Here is a 13,924-nt window from a genome sequence, read left to right on the forward strand (position 1 = left end):
ATATATATATATATATATATATATATATATATATATATATATATATATATATACATATATATATTTTTTTATGTGAAGAACATTGGTATGTTAAATATTCATAACTACTTTTAGTTTTAGTGCTGTAGGTCTAAAATAGTTTCGGGTTAGGGCGTGAGCTATAAGTGTTAGTTTTTTATTTTTAAGGTGCAAAACATACTACCCTGATCTAGAAATGTTTCATGTAGTTGTAAACACAAACTACAGTAAAGCTGGCTAAAGGCATCATAACCCTGAGTTACCAAATTACCATGAAGTAACAGGGAAGCTTCCGTATCTTGGCCAAAATGTTACACCCAAAAACCTCTCTGTACACAAGTCTATGGTTACAGCCAAAGTTTATTAAAAACATAATTTATGTAAGAACTTACCTGATAAATTCATTTCTTTCATATTAGCAAGAGTCCATGAGCTAGTGACGTATGGGATATACATTCCTACCAGGAGGGGCAAAGTTTCCCAAACCTCAAAATGCCTATAAATACACCCCTCACCACACCCACAATTCAGTTTAACGAATAGCCAAGAAGTGGGGTGATAAAAAAGTGCGAAAGCATATAAAATAAGGAATTGGAATAATTGTGCTTTATACAAAATCATAACCACCACAAAAAAAGGGCGGGCCTCATGGACTCTTGCTAATATGAAAGAAATGAATTTATCAGGTAAGTTCTTACATAAATTATGTTTTCTTTCATGTAATTAGCAAGAGTCCATGAGCTAGTGACGTATGGGATAATGACTACCCAAGAAGTGGATCTTTCCACACAAGAGTCACTAGAGAGGGAGGGATAAAATAAAGACAGCCAATTCCTGCTGAAAATAATCCACACCCAAAATAAAGTTTAACGAAAAACATAAGCAGAAGATTCAAACTGAAACCGCTGCCTGAAGTACTTTTCTACCAAAAACTGCTTCAGAAGAAGAAAATACATAAAAATGGTAGAATTTAGTAAAAGTATGCAAAGAGGACCAAGTCGCTGCTTTGCAGATCTGGTCAACCGAAGCTTCATTCCTAAACGCCCAGGAAGTAGAAACTGACCTAGTAGAATGAGCTGTAATTCTCTGAGGCGGACTCAACATAGGCAAGATGAATTAAAGATTTCAACCAAGATGCCAAAGAAATGGCAGAAGCTTTCTGGCCTTTTCTAGAACCGGAAAAGATAACAAATAGACTAGAAGTCTTACGAAAAGATTTCGTAGCTTCAACATAATATTTCAAAGCTCTAACAACATCCAAAGAATGCAACGATTTCTCCTTAGAATTCTTAGGATTAGGACATAATGAAGGAACCACAATTTCTCTACTAATGTTGTTGAAATTCACAACTTTAGGTAAAAATTCAAAAGAAGTTCGCAACACCGCCTTATCCTGATGAAAAATCAGAAAAGGAGACTCACAAGAAAGAGCAGATAATTCAGAAACTCTTCTGGCAGAAGAGATGGCCAAAAGGAACAAAACTTTCCAAGAAAGTAATTTAATGTCCAATGAATGCATAGGTTCAAACGGAGGAGCTTGAAGAGCTCCCAGAACCAAATTCAAACTCCAAGGAGGAGAAATTGACTTAATGACAGGTTTTATACGAACCAAAGCTTGTACAAAACAATGAATATCAGGAAGAATAGCAATCTTTCTGTGAAAAAGAACAGAAAGAGCAGAGATTTGTCCTTTCAAAGAACTTGCGGACAAACCTTTATCTAAACCATCCTGAAGGAACTGTAAAATTCTCGGTATTCTAAAAGAATGCCAGGAAAAATGATGAGAAAGACACCAAGAAATATAAGTCTTCCAGACTCTATAATATATCTCTCGAGATACAGATTTACGAGCCTGTAACATAGTATTAATCACAGAGTCAGAGAAACCTCTTTGACCAAGAATCAAGCGTTCAATCTCCATACCTTTAAATTTAAGGATTTCAGATCCTGATGGAAAAAAAGGACCTTGTGACAGAAGGTCTGGTCTTAACGGAAGAGTCCACGGTTGGCAAGAGGCCATCCGGACAAGATCCGCATACCAAAACCTGTGAGGCCATGCCGGAGCTACCAGCAGAACAAACGAGCATTCCTTCAGAATCTTGGAGATTACTCTTGGAAGAAGAACTAGAGGCGGAAAGATATAGGCAGGATGATACTTCCAAGGAAGTGATAATGCATCCACTGCCTCCGCCTGAGGATCCCGGGATCTGGACAGATACCTGGGAAGTTTCTTGTTTAGATGGGACGCCATCAGATCTATTTCTGGAAGTTCCCACATTTGAACAATCTGAAGAAATACCTCTGGGTGAAGAGACCATTCGCCCGGATGCAACGTTTGGCGACTGAGATAATCCGCTTCCCAATTGTCTACACCTGGGATATGAACCGCAGAGATTAGACAGGAGCTGGATTCCGCCCAAACCAAAATTCGAGATACTTCTTTCATAGCCAGAGGACTGTGAGTCCCTCCTTGATGATTGATGTATGCCACAGTTGTGACATTGTCTGTCTGAAAACAAATGAACGATTCTCTCTTCAGAAGAGGCCAAAACTGAAGAGCTCTGAAAATTGCACGGAGTTCCAAAATATTGATCGGTAATCTCACCTCCTGAGATTCCCAAACTCCTTGTGCCGTCAGAGATCCCCACACAGCTCCCCAACCTGTGAGACTTGCATCTGTTGAAATTACAGTCCAGGTCGGAAGCACAAAAGAAGCCCCCTGAATTAAACGATGGTGATCTGTCCACCATGTTAGAGAGAGTCGAACAATCGGTTTTAAAGATATTAATTGAGATATCTTCGTGTAATCCTTGCACCATTGCTTCAGCATACAGAGCTGAAGAGGTCGCATGTGAAAACGAGCAAAGGGGATCGCGTCCGATGCAGCAGTCATAAGACCTAGAATTTCCATGCATAAGGCTACCGAAGGGAATGATTGTGACTGAAGGTTTCGACAAGCTGTAATCAACTTTAGACGTCTCTTGTCTGTTAAAGACAGAGTCATGGACACTGAATCCATCTGGAAACCCAGAAAGGTTACCCCTGTCTGAGGAATCAAAGAACTTTTTGGTAAATTGATCCTCCAACCATGATCTTGAAGAAACAACACAAGTCGATTCGTATGAGATTCTGCTAAATGTAAAGACTGAGCAAGTACCAAGATATCGTCCAAATAAGGAAATACCACAATACCCTGTTCTCTGATTACAGACAGCAGGGCACCGAGAACCTTTGTAAAAATTCTTGGAGCTGTAGCTAGGCCAAACGGCAGAGCCACAAACTGGTAATGCTTGTCCAGAAACGAGAATCTCAGAAACTGATAATGATCTGGATGAATCGGAATATACAGATATGCATCCTGTAAATCTATTGTGGACATATAATTCCCTTGCTGAACAAAAGGTAAGATAGTCCTTACAGTTACCATCTTGAACGTTGGTATCCTTACATAACGATTCAATATTTTTAGATCCAGAACTGGTCTGAAAGAATTCTCCTTCTTTGGTACAATGAAGAGATTTGAATAAAACCCCATCCCCTGTTCCGGAACTGGAACTGGCATAATTACTCCAGTCAACTCTAGATCTGAAACACATTTCAGAAATGCTTGAGCTTTTACTGGATTTACTGGGACACGGGAAAGAAAAAATCTCTTTGCAGGAGGTCTCAACTTGAAACCAATTCTGTACCCTTCTGAAACAATGCTCTGAATCCAAAGATTGTGAACAGAATTGATCCAAATTTCCTTGAAAAAACGTAACCTGCCCCCTACCAGCTGAGCTGGAATGAGGGCCGCACCTTCATGTGGACTTAGAAGCAGGCTTTGCCTTTCTAGCTGGCTTGGATTTATTCCAAACTGGAGATGGTCTCCAAACTGAAACTGCTCCTGAGGATGAAGGATCAGGCTTTTGTTCTTTGTTGAAACGAAAGGAACGAAAACGATTATTAGCCCTGTTTTTACCTTTAGATTTTTTATCCTGTGGTAAAAAAGTTCCTTTCCCACCAGTAACAGTTGAAATAATGGAATCCAACTGAGAACCAAATAATTTGTTACCCTGGAAAGAAATGGAAAGTAAAGTTGATTTAGAAGCCATATCAGCATTCCAAGTTTTAAGCCATAAAGCTCTTCTAGCTAAAATAGCTAGAGACATAAACCTGACATCAACTCTGATAATATCAAAAATGGCATCACAGATAAAATTATTAGCATGTTGAAGAAGAATAATAATATCATGAGAATCACGATGTGTTACTTGTTGTGCTAAAGTTTCCAACCAAAAAGTTGAAGCTGCAGCAACATCAGCCAAAGATATAGCAGGTCTAAGAAGATTACCTGAACACAGATAAGCTTTTCTTAGAAAGGACTCAATTTTCCTATCTAGAGGATCCTTAAACGAAGTACCATCTGACGTAGGAATAGTAGTACGTTTAGCAAGGGTAGAAATAGCCCCATCAACTTTAGGGATCTTGTCCCAAAATTCTAGTCTGTCAGACGGCACAGGATATAATTGCTTAAAACGTTTAGAAGGAGTAAATGAATTACCCAAATTATCCCATTCTTTGGAAATTACTGCAGAAATAGCATCAGGGACAGGAAAAACTTCTGGAATAACTACAGGAGATTTAAAAACCTTATTTAAACGTTTAGATTTAGTATCAAGAGGACCAGAATCCTCTATTTCTAAAGCAATTAGGACTTCTTTAAGTAAAGAACGAATAAATTCCATTTTAAATAAATATGAAGATTTATCAGCATCAACCTCTGAGACAGAATCCTCTGAACCAGAGGAATCATCAGAATCAGAATGATGATGTTCAGTTAAAAATTCATCTGTAGGGAGAGAAGTTTTAAAAGATTTTTTACGTTTACTATAAGGAGAAATAACAGACATAGCCTTCTTTATGGATTCAGAAACAAAATATCTTATATTATCAGGAACATTCTGCACCTTAGATGTTGAAGGAACTGCAACAGGCAATGGTACTTTACTAAAGGAAATATTATCTGCTTTAACAAGTTTGTCATGACAATCAATACAAACAACAGCTGGAGAAATAGCTACCAAAAGTTTACAGCAGATACACTTAGCTTTGGTAGATTCAGCACTTGACAGCGATTTTCCTGTAGTATCTTCTGACTCAGATGCAACGTGAGACATCTTGCAATATGTAAGAGAAAAAACAACATATATATATAAAGCAAAATTGATCAAATTCCTTAAATGACAGTTTCAGGAATGGGAAAAATGCCAAAGAACAAGCTTCTAGCAACCAGAAGCAATAAAAAATGAGACTTAAATAATGTGGAGACAAAAGTGACGCCCATATTTTTTCGCGCCAAATAAGACGCCCACATTTATTTGGCGCCTAAATGCTTTTTGGCGCCAAAAATGACGCCACATCCGGAACGCCGACATTTTTGGCGCAAAATAACGTCAAAAAATGACGCAACTTCCGGCGACACGTATGACGCCGGAAACGGAAATAGAATTTTTGCGCCAAAAAAGTCCGCGCCAAGAATGACGCAATAAAATGAAGCATTTTCAGCCCCCGCGAGCCTAACAGCCCACAGGGAAAAAGTCAAATTTTAAGGTAAGAAAAATGTTAAAATGCATTATCCCAAATATGAAACTGACTGTCTGAAAATAAGGAAAGTTGAACATTCTGAGTCAAGGCAAATAAATGTTTGAATACATATATTTAGAACTTTATAAACAAAGTGCCCAACCATAGCTAGGAGTGTCACAGAAAATAAGACTTACTTACCCCAGGACACTCATCTACATATAGTAGATAGCCAAACCAGTACTGAAACGAGAATCAGCAGAGGTAATGGTATATATAAGAGTATATCGTCGATCTGAAAAGGGAGGTAAGAGATGAATCTCTACGACCGATAACAGAGAACCTATGAAATAGACCCCTTAGAAGGAGATCACTGCATTCAAATAGGCAATACTCCTCACATCCCTCTGACATTCACTGCACGCTGAGAGGAAAACCGGGCTCCAACTTGCTGCGGAGCGCATATCAACATAGAATCTAGCACAAACTTACTTCACCACCTCCATCGGAGGCAAAGTTTGTAAAACTGAATTGTGGGTGTGGTGAGGGGTGTATTTATAGGCATTTTGAGGTTTGGGAAACTTTGCCCCTCCTGGTAGGAATGTATATCCCATACGTCACTAGCTCATGGACTCTTGCTAATTACATGAAAGAAATCTGTGATATACTTTTTAACTTAAAGGGACAGTCTACACCAGAATTGTTATTGTTTAAAAAGATAGATAATCCCTTTATTACCCATTCCCCAGTTTTGCATAACCAACACTGTTATATTAATATACTTTTTACCGCTGTGATTACTTTGTATCTAAGCCTCTACAGACTGCCCCCTTATCTCAGTGCTTTTGACAGACATGCAGTTTAGCCAATTAGTGCAGACTCCTAAATAACTCCATGGGAGTGAGCACAATGTTATCTATATGACACACATGAACTAGTACTGTCTAACTGTGTAAAACTTTCAAAATGCTCTGAGCTAAGAGCCGGTTTTTAACGGTTTAGAAATCAGTTTGAGCCTACCTAGGTTTAGCTTTTCAAAAATACCACAGAGGGAACAAAGCAAATTTAATGATAAAAGTCAATTGGAAAGTTGTTTAAAATGACATGCCCTATCTGAATCATGAAAGTTTAATTTTGACTAGACTATCCCTTTAAGTTAAAAAAAATGATAATTTTCCATTGTTCTCTCTATGTATTGAGCTTTAGTTTTCCAGAAAAATATAAGATAAGGAAGCAAGTCTGTGTGCATAAAAGTGATAACATAATGAGATATAATATTACCTGAAGCTCAACCCATTGTAATAGGCTGTGGTTTAAAAGCACAAAACCAGCTACTTCATATATACAAATAAACCTGAAAATACAATTTCTCATACATTTTATATAGTGCAGCTGGTATAACAAGTTTTAAAAATACATTAACATAAAAACAATTTTACAGTGTACTGTCCCTTTAATGATAAAAGTAATTTGGAAAGTTGTTTAAAATTGCATGCCCTATCTGAATCATGAAAGTTTAATTTTGACAAATAGAATCTTCTCAAGGTTCAAAACACATAAGAACACATACACCTACATTTGTTAGAATTATTATTTTTCTTCTATCTTTCATATTGTTTCCCCAAGGCATTGAGTAACACAAGTACATAAGCATTCTGCATTAGGGGGAAACCACAGACAACGTTTCATTTGTATTACTACGTATTTAGAGTTGGGGAATACAGGAAGGGGAAGGGAGAGGCATAAAATGAACCACTTGGTCTGTAAACATGGGTTCTGACACACCTATTTAACTGTGTTTTTAAACTAATTAAAAAGTCAATAACAAAGTATTAGTTCCTAAACAACTGTCACAAAACTACAGATCTTTAAACTGTGATGAGCAAATACAATATTATTGAAAAAATAAAGTTTCAGTAATAGATGGTTAAAGTAAAGGTAAACTTTAGCGGTATTGAAAGCCTCTAAGCATTCTATTAGTCAATAACAACGTAGTCGTTAACTTTATTTTTTTTTTATGCTATACTTTAGATGCAATCTAATCTTTATTTTTCCTACCGTTTATTTGCCAACTCCACCCCCATGCCACTTCAGTGTTTTTCTGTTTCATGTCAGAGAGCGGTCCCACACGCTCTCTACGTCAGGTGAAAGCGCGTTCACAAAGTAGATTTAGTCTGCGCATACGCAACTTGCCGACGATACAAAGTATTAATTGATCAAAAGTATCAATGCGATGCTTATTCTGAGATTCACAGCTGAATAGGTCGCACAGAGCATGCGCATCTCACGAATGAGCACAGGTGGAACTACGATGATTCTAGTAAAACGCATGCGTTCAGGAATCTAGTGACGTAGGAATGGATGGGCTGACCCCCCAGGGGAAAAAAAGCTAATTGGACGTTAATATAGATCTACACTGTCAATCAACTATTCTAAAAATGGCGGGCAGAGGTAAGATTTGTGTCGGGCGAGTACTTGTAAGGTAGAAATAGAAGTAATTACGACAATTAGGATAATAACGATGAATGAAACTTATGCTTATTTTTTATTCTATGTAAGATAGTGTTAACTAGTGGGCTCAACTTTACCTTACCTTTAATGCCTTACATTTTTTAAGCTATGCTAAAGAAACAGTATATTACAAATTTAAATGCTTATAGTGTACTTCATTTTTGACCATACATTTTTGCAATACACATGTTTAAGTAAAAACAATTCTAGTTATATGATCACGGGTTTAATTACATTTTTACTGGGCACGATGCATACAGACAAATTGTCTGTATTTGTCATGTGCTAAGTAAAAGCTGTCACTTAAAGAGACATTTTACACTAGATTTTTCTTTGCATAAATGTTTTGTAGATGATCTATTTATTTAGCATTTCTGGTAGTGTTTTTGTAACAATGTATAGTTTTGCTTATTTTTTTAATAACATTGTGCTGATTTTCAGATTTCTAACCAAGCCCCACAGTGCCAGATGTATACATGTGTTTACAGACTCCTGCTGGCTCCTGTTTGTTATCTGTCTTTTCATATGCAGGGAAGGGGGGCTGCTCTTTTTTTTCCCAGTCTCTTTCACTGGGTGTCCCAGACAACCTCATCAACAGTGCTAAACTGGGAGCTTCTAAGTAAGTTTTAAAAGGTTTTATACTAGATTTTTATAGCAGTACCTGTGCATATTCCTCTTTATAGTAGTGCCTATGATATGAAAATTGGTGTACACTGTCCCTTCAAACTTACAATTCTAATCTAGTAGCTGTATTTTCTTCTGTGCTTTAAGCACCTGCCTCATTTAGCATGGAGAGTTAAAGAGAAGTGGCGGACAATATTAAACTTGCATACTTGAATAATAAAAGAACATTCAATTTTGAAACACTTAAATTCACTTCTGTTTTCAAATGTACTTTGTTCTCTTGGTATCCTTTGTTGGAAAAGAGTATGCATATAACCCTACACTACTGGGAGCTAGCTGGGGATTGGTGGCTACACACATTTGTCTCTTGTCATTGGCTCATCTGTAGTGCATTGCTTCTTTGGAACTGACTTTATGTGTTTAATTCCTTTGCAGGAGTTTAAGAACCACTAAATTCAGTAATATAGACATTGCAGCAGCATTAGATATTTTCTGACAAATTTAAAAATGTCTTTCCATTTGCCAGTCCCCTGTATCATGTGACAGCTATTAGCCAATCAAAGAGTCATATATACGTATACACTGTAATGTCGTGCACTTGCTCAGTAGGAGCTGGTGCCACAGAAAGTGTGCATATAAAAAAGACTGTTCATAATTTGATAACTGAAATAAATTAAGTCTCATAAACCTGCACTCTCTATTGTATTGATTCTATTGAATTTAGTGTTGTCCCTATATCCATAGCTACATGCAAGCGATAGTACAATAATAAAATGCATTTGCTTTTTTCATTTCTTTCTTAGGGGTCTGTAAAAAAATCCTCTCCGTTCTTCAGTTATTGGCAAAGAATGTTACTTGCCTTTGGTTAATTGCAGAATAGTATGTGTGGATATTGTGATAGACTAACTTTATGCAATTTTTAATCCAACATTATTTAGAATTAAATCAAGTGTTCTGTAGGGTGTTCCACATTTGGGGCCTTTTTAGCCACATATTGATGTCTGGCTAAATGGCCTTACTGAAGAGCAGGCACATTTTCATTTTATAATTGTTTTATGACTACAGTTAGGAAGGGTGACTTTATAAGGCAGGTGGCTCATCTAATACATGTGACATGGCATTACTGTTATCAGTTCAGGTTGCATAGGAATTGCCTTATGTTTTAATGGAACATCTGGTAATATTTAGTAGGCTTAAAGGGACAGTAGAGACAATAAGATTTTAATATAGCCTATTTCATTAAGCATAGCTAAACAACTTTGTAATATACTTTCATGATTTATTTTGCTTCCTTTTCATGTAATGTATTTCTGAAAGTTGAGAATTTTCCAAATCTCAGGACTAAAAAAGCACACTGACAATTTCTAAGACTAACCCTCCCTTACCTAATTGACTTTAATAAATAAGAACTACAACACAATTCACTCTATATTAGAAATATGACAGTGACAAGCCAGCTATTAACTCAAGCCCATATGATAATGATAACATAATGTTAATTTGTTTTAAAAATGATTAGACTTGGCTGCTGTTATTCTTTAGCAATACATCTTATTGCAAGGTGTTGCTGTCCCTTTAAATAAACATGAAACTGCTGGGTACAACAGTAGCATAATTTGTACTCATCATGCTACTGTTGTTCTTTCTGTGCCTGCATCTTTTGTTTTTTACAATTATTCTCTTATTTTAACCCTTTAAAACTGCCGGTTAGGGATGCTCTACATCTTCACACTGGGTGCTGCCATCTTGGAATGATGTATTCTTGTACCCTTGAAAGAAGAGATGCACATTCACAGGTCCGTGACACTCTTGTCTTCTTGACAAGCTCTATCATGCTGTACATTTTTGTATTCCTGCACTGGGATATATTATTCTGAAGTTTTTTTTATTTTTTATATTTGCTATGCAAATCCAAAGTGCCGGGTGCAGCTGTCAAAAAGCCGGCAATGTCACTGATCTGTAAAAGTGCACTGCTTCTGTCACAACAATACAAGATGGCGGCGCCCAGTATAAATTATAAACCGCTTTAAAGAGAGCCACAGGTGCAAGAAGATGAGTAGTAATCATGTAACTGTAATTGTACACAGCAGTTTAATCTACCTCTAAGTGTGGATAAATGCCAGTACATATCAAGGCCACAATCAAGACTTCAGCCTCAAATCTCCTCCCTTTCCTCAAGACTGATCCTGGCTCTAGTTCGTGGGAGGTGCACTTGTAAAATAATGCCAGTTAGCATTAACAAATGTACATTTAGAGGACAGTAAAACATTAAGAAACCAAACACATCTTTATTAAAAGCCAAATATGCATGACTATATAGATATATGTAGAATAAGGCAATAAGCCAGAAATAAAATGTTACGAGCCATAAATTACTGATGATGAAATGGACTTCTAGGGGCCAATTTATCAAGGGCCGAATGGCTCCTTATGCTCTTGTTTCCGCGTGAGCCTTCAGGCTCGCCAGAAACAGCAGTTATGGAGCAGCGGTCTTAAAGGGACAGTAAACGTACAGAAAAATGTTAAATAATTCTGCACATAGGACAGAATTATATAACATTATTCTAGCGGTGATTTCATAAATTACAAGTATTGCCAATTTTTTTTAGTCTAAAGTTGGACTCTGCACCAGGATCTACTGAGTGGGTCTTGGATTTTCAAAGTGCTATTTACGGGCATGCTGGCTAGTCCCAGAACGCCCGATAGCGCCATTGGACTGAATGTAGCTCGCTCCCACTACCATACCAGAGTGGGAGCTAGCTACATTCAGTCCAATGGTTTGAACGGGCATGCTGTGACTAGCCAGCACGCCCGTGAATAGCACTTTGAAAATCCAAGACCTGCTCAGTAGATCCTGGAGCAGAGTCCAACTTTAGACTAAAAAAAATACTGGCAATACTTGTAATTTATGAAGTTACGGCTACTGTACGTTTACTGTCCCTTTAAGACCGCTGCTCCATAACTGGTCCACTGCCTCTGAAGCTGCAGTCTGCATTCCGCCCGATCTTATATGATTGGGTTGATTGACACCCCCTGCTAGTGGCCGATTGGACGCGAATCTGCAGGAGGCGGCATTGCACAAGCAGTTCACCAGAACTGCTTGTGCAATGTTAAATGCCGGTAGTGTATGCTGTCGGCATTCAGTGATGTCTGTCAGACATGATACGCTACAGCGTATCATGTTGGACAGACAATGATAAAACGACCCCCTAGTATCTAATTTGCTTTTTTCTCTTGATAGCCTTGGTTGAAAAGCATATCTAAATAGGCTCAGTAACTGCTGATTGGTGGCTGAACATAGATGCCTCATGTGATTGGCTCACCTATGTGCATTGCTATTTCTTAAACAAAGGATATCTAAAGAATGAAGCAAATTAGATAATAGAAGTAAATTGTAATCTTGTTAAAGATTGTATTCTCTATCTGAATCATTAAAACAAAACAAAAAAATGGGTTTCACGTCCCTTTGAGTTGTGAAACCCTGATACGGATGATTCAGTTTTATTCTTTATATATCAATTTTATTTTATTTTAAAAATATAAATGGAGATGTTAACTTTAAAGGTAAAATAAATTAGAACCATTTAATTAACCATGTGCAACAATACCATCCTATACTTTCTACAGAAATGAGACAAAAAAACCTCTCCAAAATTAAGATATTGTAATTAATTGCCTGTTAGGAGAAGTCATTTTTATCAGAGAACCCTTTATATAGCCCATCTAGGGGTGTTTTTGTAACAATGTATAGTTTTACTTATTTTTAAATAACATTGTGTGGATTTTAAGACTCCTAACCAAGCCCCAAAGTTTAAATATATACTGATGCATACAGACTTCAGATTTATTTTGTTTGTATAATGGGTCTTTTCATATGCAGGGGAGGAGGGAGAGTCTGCTCTCAGCCCCCTTCAGTGGGTGTCCCAGCCTAACCTAATCAACAGTGCTAAATTGGGAGCTTCTAATAAGTTTTTAAAAGGTTTTATACTGGATTCCTAGATCAGTATCTGTGCATATTATTCTTTATAGTGGTGTCTATGATAAGTTCTTTAGACAGAAAGCAAAATTCCCTTAGATCACTCTTGGCTCTTATATCTGGATGTTTAAATGCTAAACTACAAAAAGAGGATGTTGTCATATCCCTATTATATATTTTGTTCCCCTTTGTATCTTTTCCATGATTCAGTACCTTAAACACTACAAGGTCTAAAACTGTTTCTTTAAATCCTGCTTTATTATAGCAACATATGTTCCATATCAAGAATATATGGATACATAAAATAAATTGTGTTTGGTACTAATTTAATTAGTTTAAAAGTGCTTCCCCTGTTTTTTACTCTATAGCCATATCATATTTGTAAGAGATTCATAGCAATTTCCGTTGACAGGAAGTATTGCAGGTTTTAGAATCTTGTAAGACAAATCATTAAATTAACGCAAGTGACAGATTTATAGGCTTTACATTGTTGCAAATAAAATATATAGAAACAATAATATTTTCTTTGTAGTTTTATGATATAAAAAAATACAGTTTATATATAACAGTTACAACCAATCTAGTGGAGTCTTAAAAACAACCCAATTACTCAGATTTCACATGCAAATTCTTTATACCACTTGCTACGTTGTTACAAATATTTATATTCAAATAAATGTCATTTATAATTATAGCAAGTACAACTTAAAAAGTGTAAAAACTGTTTAAAATAAATAATTTGTCTAGATTTAGATCATTTATACACTAAAAAGCACCAAATATTTTACTTACAAAGCAATTTTATGGCAAAATTTAAAACTTGCAAACCTCAAATTAAATGTGCAGTAGCAAATATACTGAGCAGATAAATTTTACAAAACAAAAATGATTGTGTAGAAAATGGTCTTACCTTTTTTTTTTTTATAAATGTGATCTCTCTCTTTAAAACTTTAAACCTTTCCAGCTTTGACTGCACCTTACTAAATACAACTGAAGTCTGTTTTAGTGGGTGATCTACTTCTCCATTGAGTTGCAATTTCCCCCCCTCCCTTAGAGGAAGTGGTATGTAAGTATGATGCTATTTCAGCATTTGTTAAAAAAAAAAAAGTTCCAAAGGTGAGATTTACAACACACGACTAAAGAAATATATTTTTAAAATAAAAAAAAAAGTTTATTTTGATTTATACTTTGCCTTTAATTCCAATATTCTGCTTGCATGAGTAGTGATTT

At 36.4% G+C, this 13,924-nt stretch overlaps 1 protein-coding gene across 1 annotated transcript in view; it reads right to left on the bottom strand.

Moving 5' to 3' along the window:
* APBB1IP (amyloid beta precursor protein binding family B member 1 interacting protein) overlaps nt 1-13,669 on the bottom strand; it is a 352,897-nt gene extending 339,228 nt beyond the window's left edge. Inside the window, exon 1 of the mRNA XM_053713908.1 lies at nt 13,605-13,669. The gene's annotated coding sequence lies outside the window, so the exon portion shown is untranslated. The remainder of the gene's footprint in view (nt 1-13,604) is intronic.
* Between the last annotated feature and the right edge of the window lie 255 nt (nt 13,670-13,924).

This window comes from Bombina bombina, chromosome 5, assembly GCF_027579735.1.
Source record: "Bombina bombina isolate aBomBom1 chromosome 5, aBomBom1.pri, whole genome shotgun sequence".
Classification (NCBI taxonomy): domain Eukaryota; kingdom Metazoa; phylum Chordata; class Amphibia; order Anura; family Bombinatoridae; genus Bombina; species Bombina bombina.